The sequence below is a fragment of the Protopterus annectens genome, chromosome 15.part0, assembly GCF_019279795.1.
Source record: "Protopterus annectens isolate FY-2018-M chromosome 15.part0, PAN1.0, whole genome shotgun sequence".
NCBI classification, from domain to species: domain Eukaryota; kingdom Metazoa; phylum Chordata; order Ceratodontiformes; family Protopteridae; genus Protopterus; species Protopterus annectens.
In genome coordinates, this window is record NC_056749.1 from 645,777,431 (window position 1) to 645,791,494 (window position 14,064).

Sequence of the window (14,064 nt, forward strand, 5' to 3'; positions counted from 1 at the left end):
ATACTCAGTGTGCCACTCAACTACAGCCCGTAAGGCATAACGTACCCACCACTCTAGTCATAGGTGACTCTATAGTCAGGCACACTGATGTTCCACTCACCAGGCTAAACAAGGAAAAAGTTACTGTCAGCTGCCTTTCAGGTGCCAGGGTCCACCACATAACGCACGCACTCAGGTCACTCCACAACAAGTACAAATATGACTCTGTCATTGTCCATGTTGGTGTGAATGACCTGAGACGTACCTCCCTGGACTACATGAAAAGAGACATGGAGGAGCTCTCTGATCTTGTAGCCCAGGCCGGTATGACCCTAGCCCTGTGTAGCATCCTGCCATCACCCAAAATGACACCACAGTACAAGGACAAAATGATTGAATTTAACAATTGGCTAAGCTTCTGGTGTCATTCTAAGGGAATCCAGTACCTGTCTGCCTGGGATGACATGATCGACAGACCACGCTGCTTTGCCAGAGATGGCCTGCACCTGTCGCCCTTGGGATTCCGGATACTCTTGCCAAACCTGTAGTGCCTTTTTTAGGCAAGGTTCAAATGACAAATTCACCACCGTAACAGGTACAAGCAAGCAAAATCTGAGGGTAATGCTACTCAATGCTAGAAGTCTAAACCTCAAAATGCACTCACTCGAGGCACTCCTTAAAATGGAGAACATTGACATCTGTGCAGTGACAGAGACCTGGTTCAAAGTTCCAGAGAGCACCCCTGCATTACCAGGCTATAATTCATACCACACCTTTCGGCCACCAAACCAGGACCGAAACACTAAAGGTGGAGGCGTGTCCATATTCATTAAGGATATCCACACCTCCAAGCTAGTTGCTCAGCATAATGCATCCGAGATTATCCAAGTTCAACTAACTCTGGGCAAAACCGCAATCCAGATTGTAGCTTGCTACAGACCCCCCACCATGCCCCAGGATTCCCACTCCTCTTTTCTTGATACACTGGAAAATATTAAGGTACAACCCAACACTCTAATAATGGGTGATTTCAACTACCCTACCATTAACTGGGAAAACTACTCATGTTCCAACTCTTTTGCTCAACGTTTTCTGGAAATCATCAATTCCAACGCTTTGGATCAACTTATCCACACCCCCACCAGAGGCAGCAATATCTTAGACCTGGTCATCACCAACATGGGTGACCGGTGTTCCACACCAGTGGTCAGCTCCTCATTGGTCAGATCCGACCACAAGCTAATCACCCTAGACATCCACATCCCGCTCCCACCCCCATTAGGAAAACAACCGTAAAAAATTTCTCCAAAGCCAACTTCACGCTTCTTAAGACAGAAGTGGCAAACTTCACGACACCAATGCAGATGGACAATAGAGGTACGAATGCTGAATCCTACACAAATGCACTTTATAAGCACTTACACGAGTGCATGGATCATGCTATCCCTAACAGAACCAAGATGCTATCCTCCAAAAAAAGGAAGCCAATCTGGTGGTCTTCTGCCATAAACAAACTCTACAACAGAAGAATGAAACTGTTACAAAAAAGAGTAAAATCCCACAATTGGAGGAACTCCCTGGTCAGCCTCACTAAGAAGCTGAGATCCCTCATAAAATCCTCCAAAGCTAGTTATGAAAACAAAATTGCCACTGATTCTAAAGACAACCACAAAGCATTCTATAACTATGTTAAAAATCTCAATGGCAACACTCAGATCTGCTCTGAGTTACAGCACAATGACACTAAATATACAGAGCCAACTGATATTGCCAACATCCTGGCAGATAGGTTCAGTGCTAACTTTACCCCCCTCTCACCCCCTAAAGGGCCCATCTTTATACTGGAAGAGTGCAAAGTTCCTGTAATCATGGCTGCACAGGTAAAAACTTCACTCTCCAAAGCCAAGAACACAGCATCCATGGGACCTGACAACATCCCAGGCTGCCTTCTACAGGAACTACAGAATGAACTAGCACCCCACCTAAGTACCATGTTCAATTATAGCCTCACCTCAGGCTTTGTGCCCATTGAATGGCGCACCGCGACAGTTATCCCACTGCACAAAGGGGGGGGGGGCCACAACAGACCCCAGGTACTACCGCCCCATTAGCCTGACGAGCCTCGTCTGCAAGGCCATGGAACGTATCATCATGGAACTCATAAACAAAGACATTGGAGATCTCCAAACCCTGGACCCCACACAGTTTGGGTTTGTAAAAGGCAGATCATGTCTCCTAAACCTGATAGACTTCTTTGAAGTAGTCACCAAGGCCATGGATGAGGGTAAGGTGGTTCACACAGCCTATCTAGATCTCGCCAAGGCGTTCAACACCATCCTCCACTCTGGAATTATAGATAAACTCACTAAACTAGGTATAAATCCCTTATGTCACAAGATGGGTTGCCATCTGGCTTACTGAAAGAACTCATACTGTGAAAGTAGCAGACTCCAAATCAGACTTCAGACCAGTGACAAGTGGAGTACCACATGGTTCAGTCCTGGGTCCTCTCCTGTTTGGTATCTACTTGTCTGAAGTACAGGCTAACACAGAAGATCTTTGGCTAACTAAATTTGCAGATGACTGCAAACTAGGAGCCATAATTGAAACTCCTAACGATGTGGACATCCTACAAAAGGGCCTCACTGAGACAGATGCCTGATGTCAAAGACATGGTCTCAAGCTCAGTGCCAAAAAGTGCATTGTCATCCCCTTTGGTAAAAGTTCTGTACCCATGAACTACCACATAGGTGGTAGTCTACTTAACACCGAAAGTGTGATAAGAGACCTTGGGACACAGGTGGACAGTAGTCTCTCCTTTGACAATCACATCTCCAAAGTGGTCAGGAAATCCTTATACGTGGCACACCTCATCACAAAAGGTTTCTCATCCAGAAAAAAAAGGTCATTGTTCCCCTCTACTCATCACTCATTAGACCCATTATAGAGTACAACGCCCCTTTTGGTATGTACCTCACATCTACAACAACTGGAAATGCCACAAAAATACCTCACAAAGAGGATTACTGGCCTCAAACAGATGCCTTATGCAGACCGTCTCAAAAAATTCCAGCTTTACTCCGTCACATATCACCTACTCAGAGGCGATCTCTGCCTAACATACAAAGCTATGTCAAACCCAGAGCTGTTGGATATGCTCCACTTAAAGAAATCCCAATCCCTCCAAGCTACATGCTCTAGGGACCTAAACCTTGTCACCACAATAAACAGAACATGCTGGAGAGATAGATTCCTGTCCCAGAGACTTCCCATACTCTGGAACAGACTACCTATCTATGTCAAACAGAGCTCCTCATTAGCACTCTTCAAGAAAAATCTTGATGATTGGATGGGTAATAGGAAATTCACCCCAGGGATCACTTCTGTGGTTCTGATTGACAGGGGCACAGGAAAATAATTTTCTTGGGTGGCGAAAGCCAGGGTACATTTTTGGCTAGGCTTGTATAGGCCCTAGGGCCAATAGCCTAGTACCTACCTATGAAGCTATGAATGTTTGGCCTACAGTTCAAGGTTCTGTAACTTCAGATGTTTTTTAAGTCCTCTGAGGAAAAGGTGAATTGTCCTGTTTCTGAGGGCTACAAATTCCCATCACCAGATTGGTTATCCTCCTGGTTGCTGGTCTGAGCTGTGACTAAGGCTTAAATCATTTCTTCTTAAGTCAGGCTGGCATACACCAGTCCTTTGGCTTCATACACCTTGGCCACCTAGTTCTTTGTCAGCTTGCCATAATCCTCTGCTGACATCTTTGCGTGCTTTCCCTGAGTAAACTAAACTAAAAAAAAAATAAAACTGTTGTGGTGATGAAACTCTGAATGTTTACTTTGTGACCGCTGAGTATACACACACACAGACACACGTACATGCACACACACACACACACACACACACACACACACACACACACACACACCTTCAGTGACAACTGCCTACAGGCTGCAGAAGTTAAATTAATATCCACACCACTGCTCACCAATATGTGACATCCCCTCTCTGGACCAGTAATCAAGGAGCCTTAATCCTCACCAATGACACTTGAGAGGGACATTCACTTGGAACAAAAATAGATATACACAGTATTTCCAGATGAGCTCTCAGCATAAAACACAATTTCCCTTAAGAGCACACAGGGAGCACACACAGTCCAGTGTCTGGGTCTCTCTCTGTCTCTCTCTTTCTCCAGGTCCCCAATAAGACTCCCACTGGTACAGCTGTAGAGTTAAGTACTCAGCCGAGTATCCACGCCAAGTCCTCCACCACTCTGTGAAACCAGTTCTCTGTATCCCTGCTCCAAACAGCTGACACATACACACTCTTTGAGATTTGGTTTTCACACACGCAGACACACCTGGGAAAGGCTGGCACAGATAGCTATGCCCCTTCTGCCCAGACTATAAGTTAGCCACCAGGCACTCCAAAGCCAGCTACTCTAAGGCTCTTCCAGGGGTACCCAATTATACTGAGTGAAATTAATATTAATACAAATGATAATGTTTGACCAATGCAGTAAGGCTTTCAGGAGTGGCCACAGAATCACCAAATAGATATAAGCACACTCAAAGTTTATTTTCTAAAGGACAAGCCACAATGAGATTTTTAAATATATTTAATAATAAATTATAATAAAAGAACAAAGAATGTGAAATATGTAATATCTACACCAGAGTTTCAATCACGTGAAATATTAAAATAACATAAACGAATAGATTCACACAGGCACAGAAAAACAGTATTTAACTAATCTCACTATATTTTCCTGACTGATCTAAAGAATTATTATTCATTGATCACTTACTAGGGCAAGACAAGATGAAGTAGGTGAGTGATCCTTCTATATCAGGTTACAAAAACAGACTGCTCTGGGACTACAGTCTCCTCTAGTATTAAAACAGCATTTTTGTTGTGGATTACAGAATGACATCACATACATCTGGTCATCTGACTTTGGTTTCCATACTATCCCCTTTTACTAGAAGCTGACAGGATTTAGCACGTGTCAATAATACATGCACACATAGAGCTTTGCTAAGATCTGTTGTAGCTGGAAGTCATAATACCATTTCAACATTTCCACTCTTCCAGGGTAGTAATTAGTTCCCTGCTAGAGACAATATAGTTGGACACATAGTCCTTGTTTTCCCAGACATTTTGCCTCTGGCCACAATCACAACCATAAGATGCAATCTTTATGGCCTAAATTAAGTAATTTAATTTCAAACAAATTTTCAAAGTTAGCTGGACTGAGATTGACCTCTTCTCTTCCAGTATCTTCTGTTACAGTATTACTTTCAACAGTTATAATACAGTCTTACATACAGATGTGTTTCTTTGCTGTCCAGCAGGATGCACTGCTGGTACATTTTAACACAAGCAGCTTTACAAATACACTTGTCAACATAATCATCAGTACCAATCAGTTTGATATACATATGACATATAATTCTTTAAAAAACACCAGCTAGCTATGAAGGCATATGATATACATTCACTGCCCTACTTCTCCTGGCATAGCTGGCAATAAATCTTATTGTCACAGTTAGACAAGATGCAGAAACTAGATTTTGGAAATGGAGATTAACAAAAAGAAACCCAGCAACTCTGAAATTGACAAGTAACTGTGGGATTACAAAGCATGCATTATATTTGTGAAACATGATGGAACAAGAAAACCTGGAAATATTGGACATCTTTGACTTTATTAAAATTGTGGGGGACTCCAAAATATATAACTTACTTCATGTCATTAATGTTTGGAAGAAGAAGGAAAGAGTTAACTGTAACAATAGTAGTTTTATAATACATGAACAAACTGCATGCTATAAAGTAAGGCTTTCTCTGTTATTTTTCTGTGTAACAGGAATACTAAAGTAAGCAGGTACCCTTGTTTTTTTCTCCTTTTTTTCCTCTCTGTTCAGTTTAAAGAAATGTAGACACTGCTATGCAAAAAAAGAAGAAAAGGCTGGACAAAAGAGTATGATAAGAGAAAAATTATTACACCTTTTCTTGCTTTTGCATAGGGGGATTGACTGTATTATTGTCCTTGGTTTGATCTAATAACATGTTTTAAGGGGAAGAAAATAAATAAAAGAACAGTGAATATAATGAAAAGTTTTCCTCTAGCAAATAAATTAGTGCTTGTAGTGGAGACAGCTGTGTTTCTGGTCCTCGTGTTTCTATGGAGACATTTTAATAATGGGAAAGAAAAACAGAATACTTCCTCCTTTCAATGGCTAAGAGATAATGATTTCTGAAAGTATTAAAATGTTTTTCTAATCTGGGAGAGCAATAAAGATGAGACAAAAATAGACAACACTTAGTGGAAGAAGCAGAGACCATATCATGCATCTTAGCATGGATAACTTTCATTATAGGTTAAATCAAGGCTGTCAGTGTGGCTGTCAATCTGGGACAATTGTTACTATTAGGAGGGTTAAGCTTATTTGATAATGTACATAGTTTTGCGTGTTAGTATTAAGTTAATAAGTTTTAGGTGTGTTCTGTTTTTTTCTTTTTTTTTCTTTTAGGGTTTCATTAAAACAAAAAGATTTGCAAAATGTAACATGGGTTCAAATGGAATTTACTGGAGAAAACTGGCAAAGAAACTAAGGTATTGGGAGCAAATAATTAGAGAGGGGATAGATAATAGATTGGGAAGAAGCCACAAATGTATTTAGACTGCAGCCCAGAGATTGCCTTTCCTATCAAGGATTAATATCAAAACATAGGCAAAGAGAAATAGTGGTTCCTAAGTAAAAAAAAAAAAAACAGCATTGGTATAGTTTTTCATAGATTGCAAAACAGACGCTGCTGATAAAAAGGAGGATAATTAGTAGGTCATATAAAATATTGCATGATAACCATAAGAATCAATCAGAGGATGTTAGAAAGGATTGGGAAGAGAGATCAGATAAACAATTCACAAAGAAACAATTGGGGGATATATGTATGACTCCCAAATATGCAACAAAGTCTGCAAGATTTAGGATCTTTGTTTGGAAGTGTTTGTATAGGTTTTTCTTATACTCCAAGTAGACTACAAAGATTTTTCCACAGATAGATTGCAAATGTTGGAGGTCTGATGGGGAAGAAAGATGTAATTAGGTCTAAGCATTGAAATTTATGTATAGTATTGTTTAAGTATTGTATTTTCTCTTTTTATCTGCTTGGAGCTTATCTCCATGGGCCTCTACTGAAAATGGACATGTATCCAGCTAGACTAGCCCAGTCAACAAATGTAAAATAAAATAAATAAATAAATATTTCTTGGGAATGTAATGATTTGTCAGACTTTAAAAATTCCCTGCAGACTACTATCAGAAATACTGAGTGAGCAAATTGATGTAAATAAGAACATTATTTTTTGAGCTATGATACAGAATTGGAATTTCCTAGCACATTGTACTAAGGCTTTCCTGAGACTTATTACGATGGCTGCCAAAAAAGCAATTACTAGAACATGGAATTCAAAATCTAAACCAACTGTACTAGAAGTAGTGAACGTAGTAACAGAGAAAAAAACAACTGGAAATGGGATCTTTAGAAAATGGTAGAAACAAATTACACAGAAAAAATGAGAATTGTGAGAACAATACATGCAGAATAATGTTTTGGAAATGGAATGAGGTTTAAAAGAAGGCAGAATTTGAATAGGCTATGCAATGTTTGACTGGCAATAACTCTATAGATTATAAGTAATGTATAACGTTTCCTACCAAAAATATGTCAATATGGTTTGTTTTCATTTTTATAAATGTATAATTGCCTATGTCAAAAGTATTAATTTAATAAAGATGTTTCTTGTTTTAAAAAAACAAAGCATAATATTTTTGTCAAATGATGGATTTCATCATTGTGTACAGCATAAGGAATGGAAGAGCAATGGGTGTATAAGCATCAGATAGCTGGGACAAATTTCACCTGTACCTGCCTGTCAAAAAGTTCAAGTATGTCTAGCTTTAAATATTTCTGAATTATGTGTTAGTTGACCACTCTTAATCTGCCACTCTTAATCTGCTTTTACCTAAACGGCTATTTATTATTTTATCTACCTAGGACAGAGTAAGTTGCTTAAGCAACCCCTGCTTTAGGTTCATCAGTAAATACTAGGCTAGCTGCCCTTGCACATCATGTAGTCCTAGACCATTTCCCTTCAAAGGTGAGAATTAAACCCTGTAATATGTGTTTGTCAGATAAACACCTTATGCCAACCCCCAACCTTTGAGTCTAAAAGCAAAATACCTACAGCTTGTGGGTCCATTACAAAATAATCTCAGTGCACGCCATTTGTTGATTTATTGTAATTTCAAGGTTTAGTTATTGGGGCATAGAAAAAAAAATAAAAGCAACACAGGAGAGACAGAAAAACAGAGAAAATGTCTTCTTTGGTATAATTCAAAAATTCATGTCTCAAAATCGAAAGTGAGTTTTTTTCTGTGTGTGTGATAAGGCATGTAGATCAATGCATTCATATACATTATTTCATTCTGTTTTTTTTTTCTTTATTTTTGTTTAAATATTTCATTTAAGTTTAAAGACATAAGCAACAAAGCAAATTTAATGAAGCAGCAATATACTTGTTCAGGAACTATTTTGAAACAATTACAGCAACGTATCCTCACCTCATCAAACACAGTCCCTCTGACCCAGCTAACTAAACACGGCTTCTACTCTTTCTCAGCAGAAAAGATATCTCAGAAGCCAGGAAGCTCCCAGCAAGGGTAAGAAAAGCAAACATTACTGTAGTATTAACAGGCTACCAGTAAGGTTCATAAAGAGAGCGTCTTATGCCTCAGCCATTCTCCTAACTTTCATTAAAAGAAACAATTCAGAGGAGGTAATTCCAAATTATAGAATGAGGCTTCCATTGTTTCACTTCACAAAAGTTACTTCTTGCAAAGTATATAGTTTTAGGCTTGTTGCCATATATCCCCCAATGAAAGTCACTGGATTGATAATTCACTTCTCACTTCCATCTCTTGGACTTTCTCCAGTTTAACAAAACTATCCCTCATTCTCAAAGTGTAATGTCAGGACTACCTTAGTCTTGGTCAGTGAGATCATTCAGAGCAACTTACATGAGAATGGTTGTTGTTTTCCTCATGAAAAAGGATGTGTTCCAATAACTGTTATAAAACTCCAGTTAGGGTATAATTCCACCAACAAAAGTAGAGAAATGAAACAGCAGAGTTTAGGTCCTTCCATTTGTTTATTACTTGCATTTTAAAATACGTTTCCCCTCTGTGTCTCACATGACCTTCATACATGCATGACTGCAACGCCCTATACACATGTATACAGATATATATGAACACTTTATAATCCAGAAATTCTGAAATTTCAAATTCCTGACATTATAAAGCCGAAAGCTCAAAACTCCGAAGCACCAGAAGCGCAAATGTCAGAATCCTGAAGTTCAAAGATGTTAAAGTAGCACTTCTGGTGTTGCTGTGTGTGAATGGATAGGTAGAAGTTCAGGTAAGTATTTATGTTTAAGGGTTTTGGTTAGGTGATTTAGTGTGTGTCAGTGTGTGTTGTGACTGTGATGTGTGCGTATGAGGGGAATGTAGGAGTGTGGTTGTGTTTTCATGTGTTTGTCTGTGTAGTGCGAACTTGGAGTTAGTATATTTAAGTAGGGTGTGTGGGGGGGGGCGCAGCGGGGAGTTGCCCCCCTGCTTGTATGTAGTGTAGGTTTGAGTGTTTGTGTGTGGGGGGAAGGTGTGTGTATGTGCATGGTGTATGGTTAGTGTAGGATTCGCGATTTTAAAATTCGCGCTCCTGGGGTTTCGGGATTGTAAGGTTTCAGGTATATGATCTCGAAATTTTGAAATTTGATATTTCAGGATTATAAAGTGAACCCATTATATATAAATATATATATATATATATATATATATATATATATATATATATATATAGATAGATATGTGCACACACATACAGATACAGATATATATATATATATATATATAAAAACACTTTATAATCTCGAAATACTGAAAAGTCGAATTTTAGTATCTTGAGACTATAAAGTCGAAGTGTTGAAATAGCAAAAGTGCATAATCGCGAATTAGAATATCACGAATTTGCGGTTATGGCTTTACACTATGTAATGTCCAGGGTTGTATGTGGATGGTGTGCAGTGCTGTGTGTGGATTTAGGTGTAATGTCAGGTAAGTGTGTGTTTTGTAAGGGAGTTTGAGTGTATGTGAGTGTGCTGATATGTGTGTGAGTTTGATTTTGTTTGTTGTTTCTGTGATTTCAGGGGGGTGCATGGGTGCTTGACCCCTGCTTATTTGTGATGTATGTTTGTGGATGTGTGCTGTTTTGTTTATTTTGTGGTGTAGGTGTTTTGGTATATGTGTGGTCTGGTGTGTACTGTGTGTTCGGTGTTTTAAATTTTGCGGTTTTGGGCTTTTGGTGTTGTGTGGATTCGATTTCATGGTCCGAAAAAAAAATACACACACACACACACACACAGATTATTTTCTGTCGAACATGTGCACAATGTTGAAGTCTGTCTTGTTGATACCATTCATTTGGCAGAAACAGGGTCAATATATACAAGAATTTGACAATTCACAGTAGGATAATATTCCCTTTCCCCAAGGATTGCACAATCTTAGAGTTAGTATATATAACTAGCAGGGTGTGTAGTTCTCTTCGGGTAATCCTCGGAGCAGTTATGGACAAATATTATGCATGTAGTCCAGAAGATCATTGAGGAGGCTAGTCCAGTTACCTGAATGCACCAAAGCCTTGTCTGATTAAGTGACTTATTAAAGATCACACAGTTGGCAAATGAGGGCTGAGGGAATCAAACACCGTATCACAGGCAGCAGCTCCTTGACAGATCATAGCCTTAATCCTCTGTGCTAACTGCTAGTTGAATGTCATTTTTTTGAAAGCATGGTGTACTTTTTAAGGTGGTCAAATGCTTGAAGTGCTGGTTCTACTGTTGGTCGAACTCTGCATTTGTTGAAAAGAGGAGGATGTCTTTTGGCAGATAAATTGGGTTTCTTTTGTTAATGATAGGACTTTCAGATATATTGAAACTTTAGGAATTAGGAGAGAGAGAGAGAGTGTGTGTGTGTGTGTGTGTGTCTGAGCTTGTTTTGTGTAGTGATACTGTTCATAGGTTCATAGATTAGTACTAAGCTAACTGCCCTTGCGAGCCATTTTAAGCCTAGCCAGTTATCCCTTGTGAGACTCAAACCCTGCACCTTGTGTTTGTAAGGCGAACACCTTAACCATTAGGTCCCACAGTAGGTTTTTCTAAGGTAAGGTGCAGGGGTAGGTTTTGGGCTAAGGTTAGAGTTATCAGATGTTAGTAAGGTGTGTGAGGGTATAACAAAATATTGTAAGTGTACTGTCTCGCAACAATTTAATAAGTGTATCACATTTAACCTTTTGTTGAAAAAGAAATTTCGCCATCTGCTAAACAATGATCATAAAGGAAAACTTTTTCCTTTTGTGACTGGCCACCACTAACTCCCAGTCGTAATTTGTCTGAATAGTGGTACTGTTATGGAAAGGCTATTTAGTACCCCAGTGTGTGTGGCTGGGTAGTGTTAGGGTTAGAATTAACACACATGAGAAAGGTATGCAGGGGTTGAAAAAGTTATGGTCAAATGTTCCTGATTTGAAGTAGTAATACTGACTCTGGCCTTCCATGCTGTACACAGACTAAACTGCACTGTTCCCAGCAGGATCCAGGAAGTTGCACATCAAGTGTTTTGTATATGCTAGTAAGGAACATCCAGGAATGTGAGACTTACTCCTAACATCATGATTGGCAGAGGCATGAATGATATGCCCTGATCAGCTTTGCAGCAAATTGGAAGGTCATAACCACTGACCCACGACTCCTCATTTTCATTATTCAGTATTACTCACAGCTGGTCCATTTTAACTTGTGAACCATGGGCATTGTGAAACTGTAATAAAGCATACTAGAAGAAGTCATGATCGAGGGCAAAATGCTCATTCTTAGAATTTAACGTGTTTCTTACAACAATAGATCTTTGTTTGGACAACTTTTTCCTGTGACGACTTTTACTCGTATGTGTTGTTGTGATTTTATCTGTAAATATGTAATTGTTGGTTTGTATATGGGTTTACTTCAGAAGACTGAATCCCAAAGGTCTGAAAACATTTTTAATGCAGAGGGCAAGCCCCCCTGCACCCCTCTTTATTATATATACCATCTCCAAGATCACACAACAGTGAAGAAGGGCCAAATTTCATCAAACAATATTTTCAGTTTTCAGTATTTTGAGATTCAGTCTTTTGTTTTTTCAGTCTTCTGCAGACCTGTGTGTATGTATAACTACTTTCAGGTACTGAAGACCATTGTATTGTGTTACCTAGTTTCTTGATTTCTGGCGGTAGTATACTTAACACCGAAAGTGTGATAAGACCTTGGGACACAGGTGGACAGTAGTCTCTCCTTTGATAATCACATTGCCACAGTATTCAGGAAATCCTTCTGAGTGGCACACCTCATCACAAAAGGTTTCTCATCCAGAATAAAAGAGGTCATTGTTCCCCTCTACACATCACTCATTAGACCTATTATAGAGTACAACGCCCCTTTTTATTATGTACCTCACAAGACATCTACAACAGCTGGAAAGGCCACAGAAATACCTCACAAAGAGGATTACCAGCCTCAAACAGATGCCCTACACAGACAGTCTCAAAAAACTCCAGCTTTACTCCGTCGTATATCGCCTACTCAGAGGTGATCTCTGCCTAACATACAAAGCTATGTTAAACTCAGAGCTGTTGGACATGCTCCACTTAAAGAAATCCCAATCCCTCCAAGCTACACACTCTAGGGACCTAAACCTTGTCACCACAATAAACAGAACATGCTGGAGGGATAGATTCCTGTCCCAGAGACTTCACATACTTTGGAATAAACTACCTATCTATATCAAACAAAGCTCCTCATTAGCACTCTTCAAGAAAAATCTTGATGATCGGATGGGAAATAGGAAATTCACCCAGGGGATCACCTCTGTGGCTTTGATCAACAGTGGCACAGGAAAATAATTTTCTTGGGTGGCAAAAGCCAGGGTACTTTTTTGGCTGGGCTTGTATAGGCCCCAGGGCTGATATCCTAGTACCTACCTATGAACCTGACCATCATCACAGAAAAGTGAAAATAAATGCACTGAAATATTCCCATTTTAACAAGTTGATATGAACTTGGACATAGTATATTTACAGATCAGGGGTATTAGACCCTACACCAGGTTAGACCATCCTGTAGTTTAGCCCCTTCTCCACTATGCTCACCACTCCTAATCTTACATAACAATTTTTAATTGACATCTAATGGGTCTAGGTCCTAGGGCTGTACATATACATATGATTTAATAAAAATGAGATTTTGTTCTGGTTTAGACTTTTAATCAACCTTTATGTTGTTTTACACTTGTCACTACAGCTATTACGTTGATGTTTTCATAGGCGTGAGACTTTAGTAATATTGTATTACTTCTCTGTTTCACCAATCGTGTTATTATGTCTGTAGTTACTACTTGACCTATGTATAACTGTACTTGAATGTAACATTTCTTTGTAACTTTTGTCTACACACGATATATATATATATATATATATATATATATATATATATATATATATATATTACCCGGGAATCCACTGGAAATGGACCTGTGTCCAGTGGCCTATCCCGGTTAACAAATGTAAAATAAATAAATGTATAGCAACAGGGAGAGTGTGTGGGTGAGTCTGCTTTGACAGTGCATAGATGACAACCCCCGACTCCTTCCATTTATTTTGTTCTTTCAGTATTTACTTTACCACTGCTGCAAAATAAAACACAACCCAAGAAGTCTATGCTATTGCAGGAGAGCTGCATGCCTGAATATACGGACACCACCACTCTCTACTCATTCATACAAAAGCAATGCATAGTGAGTCATAACTGTTCTGCTACATGGTTTGAGGTATTTAATATGTAAACAGGAGGGAGTTTCTTTCGTTTTCTTTCACTTTACTGAAAATAGTGCAAGAAATATTGAAACAATCAAGTTATTA